Source organism: Bombina bombina, chromosome 2 (assembly GCF_027579735.1).
Source record: "Bombina bombina isolate aBomBom1 chromosome 2, aBomBom1.pri, whole genome shotgun sequence".
Taxonomy (NCBI): Eukaryota; Metazoa; Chordata; class Amphibia; order Anura; family Bombinatoridae; genus Bombina; species Bombina bombina.
The window spans coordinates 1,129,210,368-1,129,222,561 of record NC_069500.1 but is presented as its reverse complement, the minus strand read 5'-3'; positions in this window follow the sequence as shown (position 1 = coordinate 1,129,222,561).

Below are 12,194 nucleotides of genomic sequence, written 5' to 3'. Positions count from 1 at the left end.
GCTCCAATGCACTTTTATGTCTATTTATGTATACATGTGTATATATGTCTGCAAATATATATATATATATATATATATATACAGTATATATATATATATATATATATATACAGGGAGTGCAGAATTATTAGGCAAATTAGTATTTTGACCACATCATCCTCTTTATGCATGTTGTCTTACTCCAAGCTGTATAGGCTCGAAAGCCTACTACCAATTAAGCATATTAGGTGATGTGCATCTCTGTAATGAGAAGGGGTGTGGTCTAATGACATCAACACCCTATATCAGGTGTGCATAATTATTAGGCAACTTCCTTTCCTTTGGCAAAATGGGTCAAAAGAAGGACTTGACAGGCTCAGAAAAGTCAAAAATAGTGAGATATCTTGCAGAGGGATGCAGCACTCTTAAAATTGCAAAGCTTCTGAAGCGTGATCATCGAACAATCAAGCGTTTCATTCAAAATAGTCAACAGGGTTGCAAGAAGCGTGTGGAAAAACCAAGGTGCAAAATAACTGCCCATGAACTGAGAAAAGTCAAGCGTGCAGCTGCCAAGGAATAGGAATATATATGTTAGATGGCCACAAGATGGCAGTGATACAATAATGAGTAGTCACATGACAACAGGTGAACAATTGACCAGGTGTAAAGTATTTAAATGATGAATCAGTGTATGTTCAGTATACATGACTAAGGACCTATAGCAGGTCTGAAACGTTGTATGTTTGTCAAAAGACCCTATATGAAGAAATAAAGGTTTTTTAACTATTGGTGGCTGGAACAAATCTTTTTTGCTACTTGAAGTATTTGCAGGATAAGGCAGATCCTGGGTTCCGTGCCCCACAAGCCACATATCTGTTGGTGCTGTTTTCCACACTTTGCTTTGTGGATTGGTAAAGGGCAGAGAGCTCCAGTCCGACTCAGACGCCAGCAAGGTGGAGGTGGAGTACTGGTTTGGGCTGGTATCATCAAAGATGAGCTTGTGGGGCCTTTTCGGGTTGAGGATGGAGTCAAGCTCAACTCCCAGTCCTACTGCCAGTTTCTGGAAGACACCTTCTTCAAGCAGTGGTACAGGAAGAAGTCTGCATCCTTCAAGAAAAACATGATTTTCATGCAGGACAATGCTCCATCACACGCGTCCAAGTACTCCACAGCGTGGCTGGCAAGAAAGGGTATAAAAGAAGAAAATCTAATGACATGGCCTCCTTGTTCACCTGATCTGAACCCCATTGAGAACCTGTGGTCCATCATCAAATGTGAGATTTACAAGGAGGGAAAACAGTACACCTCTCTGAACAGTGTCTGGGAGGCTGTGGTTGCTGCTGCACGCAATATTGATGGTGAACAGATCAAAACACTGACAGAATCCATGGATGGCAGGCTTTTGAGTGTCCTTGCAAAGAAAGGTGGCTATATTGGTCACTGATTTTTTTTTAATTTGTTTTTGAATGTCAGAAATGTATATTTGTGAATGTTGAGATGTTATATTGGTTTCACTGGTAAAAAAAAATAATTGAAATGGGTATATATTTGTTTTTGTTAAGTTGCCTAATAATTATGCACAGTAATAGTCACCTGCACACACAGATATCCCCCTAAAATAGCTATAACTAAAAACCAACTAAAAACTACTTCCAAAACTATTCAGCTTTGATATTAATGAGTTTTTTGGGTTCATTGAGAACATGCTTGTTGTTCAATAATAAAATTAATCCTCAAAAATACAACTTGCCTAATAATTCTGCACTCCCTGTATATATACACACATATAAATACATATGTATACACTCAAACAAATGTGTATACTTTCAACTCATAATATGCGCACTGTTTCCATCTCACGCCAAGAAATATCCCATAACGCTTGCACGGTACAGCTAGCGTGCCACTCATAATCAAGCCCTTAATTGTTTATTTAACTCTTTATGTAATTAGGTATTGAAAGGGATATTCAAGTTAAAAATTAAACTGTCATATATCATATAGAGCAAGCAATTGTAAGAGACTTTTCATTTTGCGTCTATTATCAAATCTACTTTATTCTCTTAATTTCTATCGTTGAGATGCATTTCTAGGTAGCCTCGGGAACTGCAATGCACTAATGAGAGCTATCTGGTTTGGCTACACGCATATATTTCTTTTGACCAGTTAGCTCCCAGTAGTGCATTGCTGCTCTGGAGCTAAATCTATATATGTGTTTAATTCATTTACAGGGGTTACACAGATATTTATATTGAAAGTGATAGTGCTATAACAAAATGCTCTTACATAGACCATTTTGTTTTTTTTCACTTTTAAGTCCCTTTTAAAAGATATTTAAAGAGACAGTTTACCCCCAAATTTTCTCCCATTTTAATTGTTCCCAATGATCCATTTTACCTGATGGAGTGTATGAAATTGTTTACAAGTAGCTCCTTTACCCCTACTTTGGCCTTTGAAATAGCTGATTTAGCTTGTGGTATTCCAACCTATAGTGAAAGTTTTGATGCTGGAGTCTCAGCTATTGAATAGCCTAAGTAAACACAGCCAGCAGAAGAAATAACACTCCAAGTGGGGTGCAGAATAGTTAAGTAATAAAATGATTATTTTCCATTGTTCTTTCTATGTATTGCACTTTATTTTTCCAGACAAATATAAGATAATGAAGCAAGTCTGTGTACACAAAGTGATAACATTATGAGATCTGATATTACCTGAAGCTCAACCCATTGTAATAGGCTGTGGTTTAAAAGCACAAAATTAGCTACTTCATATACACAAATAAACCTGAAAATGCCATTTCTCCTACATTTTATACTCTTCAGATGGTATAACAAGTCATTGAAAATAAAATTAAAGGGACACTGAACCCAAATGTTTTCTTTCGTGATTCAGATAGAGCGTGACATTTTAAGCAACTTTCCAATTTACTCCTATTATCAAATTTTCTTCATTCTCTTGGTATCTTTATTTGAAATGCAAGAATGTAAGTTCAGATGCCGGCCCATTACTTGGTGTACACACTGTGTTGTTCTTGCTGATTGGTGGATAAATTCACCCACCAATAAACAAGTGCTTTCCATGGTTCTGAACCAAAAAAATAGCTTAGATGCCTTCTTTTTCAAATAAAGAAAGCAAGAAAACGAAGAAAAATTGATAATAGGAGTAAATTAGAAAGTTGCTTAAATTTGCATGCTCTATCTGAATCATGAAAGAAAAAATTTGAGCTCAGTGTCCCTTTTATATAAAAACAATTTTACAGTGTACTGTCCCTTTAACTCAAACTTACATTCCCCATAAATGGACTTGAAGCCCAAAAAAATACTTCCATGATTCAAATAGAGCATGCAATATTAAACAACTTTCTAATTTACTTGTATTATCAAATTTGCTTCATTCTCTTGCTATTCTAGCTGCTGATTGGTCGCTGCACATACAGTTTATGCTTTTTATCATTGACTCATCTGATGTGTTCAGCTAGCTCCCAGTAGTGCATTGCTGCCCCTTTTACATTTGATATTAGTAAATTGGAAAATTGTTTAAAATTAAACTTGCGCTATTGGAATAATGAAACTGACTAAAATAGTGGCAAAGCTGTGCCAATATGTTTTGTCATTTGCCTCCTTATTTATAATCATGTGAGAAATATATCAATGAGATGAAATAGTTATGCTTGGACATGTATTGAATAAATATGTATATGTATTGAATACTCCTGTTAATATCTAATGCTTATCTCATGCACATATAGTAAATTACTTTAATGTCCCTTAAAATGAAACTGGACATACTTTGGTAGATGAAACAAAATAGCATAAAAGCCATAAGAATAAATAAATGCTCAATTAGCATTTTATATCTGAAAACAAATAGTTGTGCTTCCTTGGAGATCATGTGCTGGTGGTGAATGATTGTTATTCTCAAAGCCACTGTCCGCTTTATGCTATCATTTATTAAAACAGAGATTGCATTTTGTTAATACACATTACTTAAAAGCTCTTTTAGCTTTAATACAGTTCACCACCTCAGCAAAAGGCATGCGGAAGAATTTGATATATAACCTGTGATGTTGTTTGTGATATTAATGAGCTGATTTTCTCCACATAGCTGACATGAGAACAAATGCTTTTGCTGGCATTGAAGGTTGAAAGAAAAAAAATGCAATACCCAGATGTTGAAGTACTTAAAGGGATACTGAACCCAATTTTTTTTCTTTTGTGATTCAGATAGAGCATGCAATTTTAAGCAACTTTCTCATTTACTCCTATTATCAATTTTTCTTTGTTTTCTTGATATCTTTATTTTAAAAAGAAGGCATCTAAGGAGCCAGGCAATTTTTGGTTCAGTCCCTGGAGAGCACTTGTTTATTGGTGGGTGCATTTATCCACCAATCAGCAAGAACAACCCAGGTTGTTCACCAAAAATGGGCCGGCATCTAAACTTACATTCTTGCTTTTCAAATAAAGATACCAAGAGAATAAAGAAAATTTGATAATAGGAGTAAATTAGAAAGTTGCTTAAAATTGCATGCTCTATCTGAATCACGAAAGAAAAAAATTAGGGTTCAGTGTCCCTTTAAAACGCTGAATAGAAAATATAACTTGAACATCTCTTTGAAAAAAAATGAATATATTTAACCTCAAAATGTCACACCCATTGTAAAGAGACTTTAAGCAGCCAATCAGGATGCTAGTCCCAGTACTTGCAAGGGAGTGTGAATCTGGTGTGTGCAGGCACAGTCATGTTATTTTCCTATTCAGTTTAACGAAGTTTACTATGGAATCTCACAAGATTTCAGTGAAACCACAGCAAAGAAGCATGAACTGAGCACTGCTAATGCTAACTGGCTATTTTTTTCCCAACTGCGGTTGGACAGCAGCTGAAGAATAACTGTTCACAGAGCACTTAATCTGGTGAACTGAAGACATAGATAAAATATCTTGCCTTTTTACATTGAGATGTTCACATGATATTTTCATGTCAGCTTTTTACAGTTATGCTGCATCACTTTCAGTTGATTTAGCATATGAGTATTATGTCCTTGTATGTTTATGTATATCTCAAACCAACACACTGGGGCCTATTTATGTAAGTGCGAGCGGACATGATACAGTGTAGTGCATCGTGTCCGCTGCACATCGATAAAGGCCGACAGCATACGCTATCGGCATTTATCATTGCACCAGCAGTTCTTGTGAACTGCTGGTGCAATGCCGCCCCCTGCAGATTATCGGCCACTAGCAGGGAGTGTCAATCAACCCGATCGCAGGCGGACAAGTTATGGAGCAACGGTCCTTAAACCGCTGCTTCATAACTTCTGTTTCCGGTGAGCCTGAAGGCTTGCGCGGAAACAGGATCAAGCTTTATACAGAGCTTGATAAATCGACCCCACTAACTCAAGTACATGACAATTTTTAGCAGGAATCATTTTTTTTAAATCGAGTCAGAGAGGAGGTATAAGACGTGGCTTATTTATGGAATAGACTTCCAGTAGAGGTTGTAGGGACAAATACTTTAAGGAAATTCAAGAATGCTTGTGATACTCATTAGACTATCCTTAGAATTAATTAAGTTTGCATTTTAGAAAAATATAGGCAGACTTCTTAGACCTTTTGGGTCTTTTTTTGTTGTTAAAATGTATATTTTAAAGAAAAATCCATTATTCAGAGGCTTCTGTTGTTGACTTTTGGAGCATTTTATTGGTCTGTTTTGTTCATATCAGGTCACAGATTGTTGTAAGGTACTTTTTAAGGGCTAGATTTCAAGTGGAGAGGTAACGTTAACGCGAGTGCGATATAGTGCAATATCACAATCCCTTTAACTTACAGTATTACAAGTTGAAAGTAAATGTGATTGTTCATACACAATCGCATTTTACATTCAAACTGTTAACGCACTAAACATAAAAAAAAACATTAAAATTAAGTTTCACAAACTACACTATCAACCCTCAACATTGTTCACCCCTAATCCACAATAACCTCCATTACAAACTACTCCACTACGCTATTAACCACTAATCCACCATAACCCCCATAGTCTATTTACCCCTAAATCACCATAACCCCTACAATACTTAACGCCTATCCCACCATTACCCCCACCAAAATAACCCGCTACTTTATTAACCCCTAAACTGCCATCACCCCCACTGCAATAACCCCCTACCATATTAACCCCCTAATAGCTAACCTTCCCAAGAACTCTAACCTAAGACCCTCTAAGTTACAGAAAAATAAAAAAAAACTCTATTAAAAATGCCCTATTCCAAAACTAAGGTACGCCAAGAAAAGCCTCCCTAAAAAAACTATATTAAAATTAAAATAACCCAAGAAATAAAATAAAAAAATCTTTAAAAAAACTAATCTAATTATTGCAATAAAGGACATTTGTCTAGGAGTGCCCTAGTTTAAGTGATTGTATCTCTTTTGCAAAAATCTATCCAAAAAAACAAGAAAAAAACAAACCAAACAAAAGGAAAGCTATACCCCAAAGTTAAGATTCACCATCTTTATGCCGGTTCTGTTGGGGGGCAGTGGCGGGTCCATGGGGGGGCGTGGGGGGGCTTGGTCCCCTGGCAGTGCTCCTTGATCGTCTTGGGTGGTCCCCTTCAGTCCTCCCATTCGATTTTTTTTTTATGCTGCCACGGCAACACACTGAAGACTGAATGCAAGGTTTCTCCCTAAATAAGGATGCCCTTGCATTTCTATTGGCTGATTTTTTTTTAATTCCAATTCAAATCAGTCATTAGAATGCAAGCTTTTTCTATTGGCTGATTTGAATTGGAAATAAAAAATCAGCCAATCAGCTAACCGTCACATCCAAAAAGTAATTAAGAGAGATCTCTATATTAGATATCCTTATGTAATTGCTTAGTTCATTTAGTCCAAGAATTATCAAAGGCAAAGCAATAGTATAAACAATCATTGTGTAGTGTGTTGCAAGGTGAGACAGACTTCAGGTTACTTAAAGAGACAGTACACCCTAAGATTTGTATATAAAATGTTTATGCATCGGAATTTTTTTTTTGCAAATATACTTTACCTAGGTATGCTTTTCAGCAAAGTATATTAAGAGATTGAAGCAAATTAGTTAATAGACGTAAATTGAAAATAGTTATTAAATATTGCATGCTTTATCTGAATCGTAAGTTTAATTTGTAATTCCCTTTTCGTTTAACTGTTTACATAATATTGATTGTATAAATATTCTTACACATTTTTAAGAAGTATATTGGTTTATGAAGCATTGGTTTATATTTTGAGAAAATGTTTATATAAAAACACATTTTTTTTGCTTGCTTTTTTAAAATAAATATAATAAATGCATTTAAATAAAATATTAAATTTATATTAATTATATGTTTTTTTTAAATACTGTTTTTATATTATAGTTGGTATCCTTTATTTATTTCCTTCTTTCATTTCTTTCCTACATATATGTATTTGATATTCTCAAATTTAAAGGAATACTCTACTTCATAATATTTTATTGTTTAGAAGATAGATAATCCCTTTATTTACCATTCCCCATTTTTGCATAACCAACACATTTATATTAATATACTTTTGTGATTACCCTTTATCTGAGCCACTGCAGACTGCCCCCTTATCTCAGTTCTTTTGACAGTCCTCTCTCTCTCTCTTCTCTTCTCTCTCTCTCTCTCTTTCTTTCTTTCTTTCTCTCTCTCTCTTTTCTCTTGTTAGGTGTATCCAGTCCACGGATCATCCATTACTTGTGGGATATTCTCCTTCCCAACAGGAAGTTGCAAGAGGATCACCCACAGCAGAGCTGCTATATAGCTCCTCCCCTAACTGCCATATCCAGTCATTCTCTTGCAAGCTCTCAACATATGGTACCGGAGTTGTGCTATTTTATCTCAGGCAGCATTTAGAAGAAGAATCTGCCTGCGTTTTTCTATGATCTTAGCAGAAGTAACTAAGATCCACTGCTATTCTCACATATGTCTGAGGAGTGAGGTAACTTCAGAGGGAGAATGGTGTGCAGGGTATCCTGCAATAAGGTATGTGCAGTTAAGTTTTTCTAGGGATGGAATTTGCTAGAAAATGCTGCTGATATCGGATTAATGTAAGTTAAAGCCTAAATACAGTGATTTAATAGCGACTAGTATCAGGCTTGCTATCAGAGGTATATACTCTGATTAATGTGCAATATAAAACGTTTGCTGGCATGTTTAATCGTTTTTATATATGCTTTGGTGATAAAACTTATTGGGGCCTAGTTTTTTCCACATGGCTGGCTTTATTTTTGCCTAGAAACAGTTTCCTGAGGCTTTCCACTGTTATAGTATAAAAGTTACAGTTGGTGCAGTTAAAATTACAAACTGTGACATTCAATTTCCCTCAGCAGTCCCCTGCATGCTATAGGACATCTCTGAAGGGCTCAAAAGGCTTCAAAAGTAGGAGCTGTGGCAGTTGTCATGACTGTTTAAAAAACATATTTTTCGTTTTGTTAATCTGTTTTTTGTATTAAGGGGTTAATCATCCATTTGCAAGTGGGTGCAATGCTCTGCTAACTTGTTACATACACTGTAAACATTTTGTTAGTTTAACTGCCTTTTTTCACTGTTATTTCAAATTTTGGCAAAATTTGTTTCTCTTAAAGGCACAGTAACGTTTTTTTATATTGCTTGTTAACTTGATTTAAAGTGTTTTCCAAGCTTGCTAGTCTCATTGCTAGTCTGTATAAACATGTCTGACATAGAGGAAACTCCTTGTTCATTATGTTTAAAAGCCATGGTGGAACCCCATAGGAGAATGTGTACTAAATGTATTGATGTCACTTTAAACAATAAAGATCAGCTGTTATCTTTAAAAAAATTATCACCAGAGGATTCTGACGAGGGGGAAGTTATGCCGACTAACTCTCCCCACGTGTCGGACCCTTTGACTCCCGCTCAAGGGACTCACGCTAAAATGGCGCCAAGTACATCAAAGACGCCCATAGCGATTACTTTGCAGGACATGGCGGCAATCATGGATAATACCCTGTCAGCGGTATTAGCCAGACTGCCTGAATTCAGAGGAAAGCGCGATAGCTCTGGGGTTAGACGTAATACAGAGCGCGCAGATGTTTTAAGGCCCATGTCTGATACTGCGTCACAATATGCAGAAGCTGAGGAAGAGCTTCAGTCTGTGGGTGACGTCTCTGACTCGGGGAAACCTGATTCAGATATGTCTACTTTTAAATTTAAGCTTGAGAACCTCCGGGTGTTGCTTGGAGAGGTTTTAGCTGCTCTGAATGACTGTGACACAATTGCAGTACCAGAGAAATTGTGTAGACTGGATAAATACTATGCGGTGCCGGTGTGTACTGATGTTTTTTCCAATATCTAAAAGGTTTACAGAAATTATTACTAAGGAGTGGGACAGACCCGGTGTGCCGTTTTCCCCCCCTCCTATTTTTAGAAAAATGTTTCCAATAGACGCCACCACACGGGACTTATGGCAAACGGTCCCTAAGGTGGAGGGAGCAGTTTCTACTTTAGCAAAGCGTACCACTATCCCTGTCGAGGACAGTTGTGCTTTTTCAGATCCAATGGATAAAAAATTAGAAGGTTACCTTAAGAAAATGTTTATTCAACAAGGTTTTATCCTGCAGCCCCTTGCATGCATTGCTCCTGTCACTGCTGCTGCAGCGTTCTGGTTTGAGTCTCTGGAAGAGGCCTTTCAGACAGCTACTCCATTGACTGAAATACTTGACAAGCTTAGAACACTTAAGCTAGCTAATTCTTTTGTTTCTGATGCCATTTTTCATTTGACTAAACTATCGGCTAAGAATTCTGGATTCGCCATCCAGGCGCGTAGGGCGCTATGGCTTAAATCTTGGTCAGCTGACGTGACTTCAAAGTCTAAATTACTTAACATTCCCTTCAAGGGGCAGACCCTATTCGGGCCTGGTTTGAAGGAAATTATTGTTGACATTACTGGAGGTAAGGGTCATACCCTTCCTCAGGACAGGGCCAAATCAAGGGCCAAACAGTCTAATTTTCGTGCCTTTCGAAACTTCAAGGCAGGTGCAGCATCAACTTCCTCTGCTACAAAACAAGAGGGAACTTTTGCGCAATCCAAGCCGGCCGTGAAATCTAACCAGGCCTGGAGCAAAGGCAAGCAGGCCAGAAAGCCTGCTGCTGCCTCTAAGACAGCATGAAGGTACGGCCCCCTATCCGGCAACGGATCTAGTAGGGGGCAGACTTTCTCTCTTCGCCCAGGCGTGGGCAAGAGATGTTCAGGATCCCTGGGCATTGGAGATCATATCTCAGGGATATCTTCTGGACTTCAAAGCTTCCCCCCCACAAGGGAGATTTCACCTTTCGAGATTATCTGTAAACCAGATAAAGAAAGAGGCATTCTTACGCTGTGTGCAAGACCTCCTAATAATGGGAGTGATCCATCCAGTTCCACAGATGGAACAAGGACAGGGATTTTATTCAAATCTGTTTGTGGTTCCCAAAAAAGAGGGAACCTTCAGACCAATTTTGGATCTAAAGATCTTAAACAAATTCCTCATAGTTCCATCGTTCAAAATGGAAACTATTCGGACAATCCTACCTATGATCCAGGAGGGTCAGTACATGACCACAGTGGATTTGAAGGATGCTTACCTTCACATACCGATTCACAAAGATCATCATCGGTTCCTAGGGTTTGCCTTTCTAGACAGGCATTACCAGTTTGTGGCTCTTCCCTTCGGGTTAGCTACAGCCCCAAGAATTTTTATAAAGGTTCTGGGGTCTCTTCTGGCGGTCCTAAGACCATGGGGCATAGCAGTGGCCCCTTATCTAGACGTCATCCTGATACAGGCGTCAAACTTCCAAATTGCCAAATCTCATACGGACATAGTGTTGGCATTTCTGAGGTCGCATGGGTGGAAAGTGAACGAGGGAAAGAGTTCTCTATCACCCCTCACAAGGGTTTCCTTCCTAGGAACTCTGATAGATTCTGTAGAAATGAAAATTTACCTGACGGAGTCCAGGTTATCAAAGCTTCTAAATTCCTGCCGTGTTCTTCACTACATTCCGCGCCCTTCGGTGGCTCAGTGCATGGAAGTGATCGGCTTAATGGTAGCGGCGATGGACATAGTGCCATTTGCGCGCCTACATCTCAGACCGCTGCAATTATGCATGCTCAGTCAGTGGAATGGGGATTACACAGATTTGTCCCCTCTGCTAAATCTGGATCAAGAGACCAGAGATTCTCTTCTCTGGTGGCTATCTCGGGTCTATCTGTCCAAAGGTATGACCTTTCGCAGGCCAGATTGGACAATTGTAACAACAGATGCCAGCCTTCTAGGTTGGGGTGCAGTCTGGAATTCCCTAAAGGCTCAGGGATCGTGGACTCAGGAGGAGAAACTCCTCCCAATAAATATTCTGGAGTTAAGAGCAATATTCAATGCTCTTCTAGCTTGGCCTCAGTTAGCAACCCTGAGGTTCATCAGATTTCAGTCGGACAACATCACGACTGTGGCTTACATCAACCATCAAGGGGGGACCAGGAGCTCCCTAGCGATGTTAGAAGTCTCCAAGATAATTCGCTGGGCAGAGACTCACTCTTGCCATCTATCAGCGATCCATATCCCAGGTGTAGAGAACTGGGAGGCGGATTTTCTAAGTCGTCAGACTTTTCATCCGGGGGAGTGGGAACTCCATCCGGAGGTGTTTGCTCAATTGGTTCATCGTTGGGGCACACCAGAATTGGATCTCATGGCATCTCGCCAGAACGCCAAGCTTCCTTGTTACGGATCCAGGTCCAGGGACCCAGAAGCGACGCTGATAGATGCTCTAGCAGCACCGTGGTTCTTCCACCTGGCTTATGTGTTTCCACCGTTTCCTCTGCTCCCTCGACTGATTGCCAAAATCAAACAGGAGAGAACATCGGTGATCTTGATCGCGCCTGCGTGGCCACGCAGGACCTGGTATGCAGACCTGGTGGACATGTCATCCTTTCCACCTTGGCCTCTGCCTCTGAGACAAGACCTTCTACTACAAGGTCCTTTCAATCATCCAAATCTAATTTCTCTGAGACTGACTGCCTGGAGATTGAACGCTTGATTTTATCAAGGCGTGGCTTCTCAGAGTCAATCATTGATACCTTAATACAGGCACGAAAGCCTGTAACCAGGAAAATCTACCATAAGATATGGCGCAAATATCTTCATTGGTGTGAATTCAAGAATTACTCATGGAGTAAGGTTAGGAT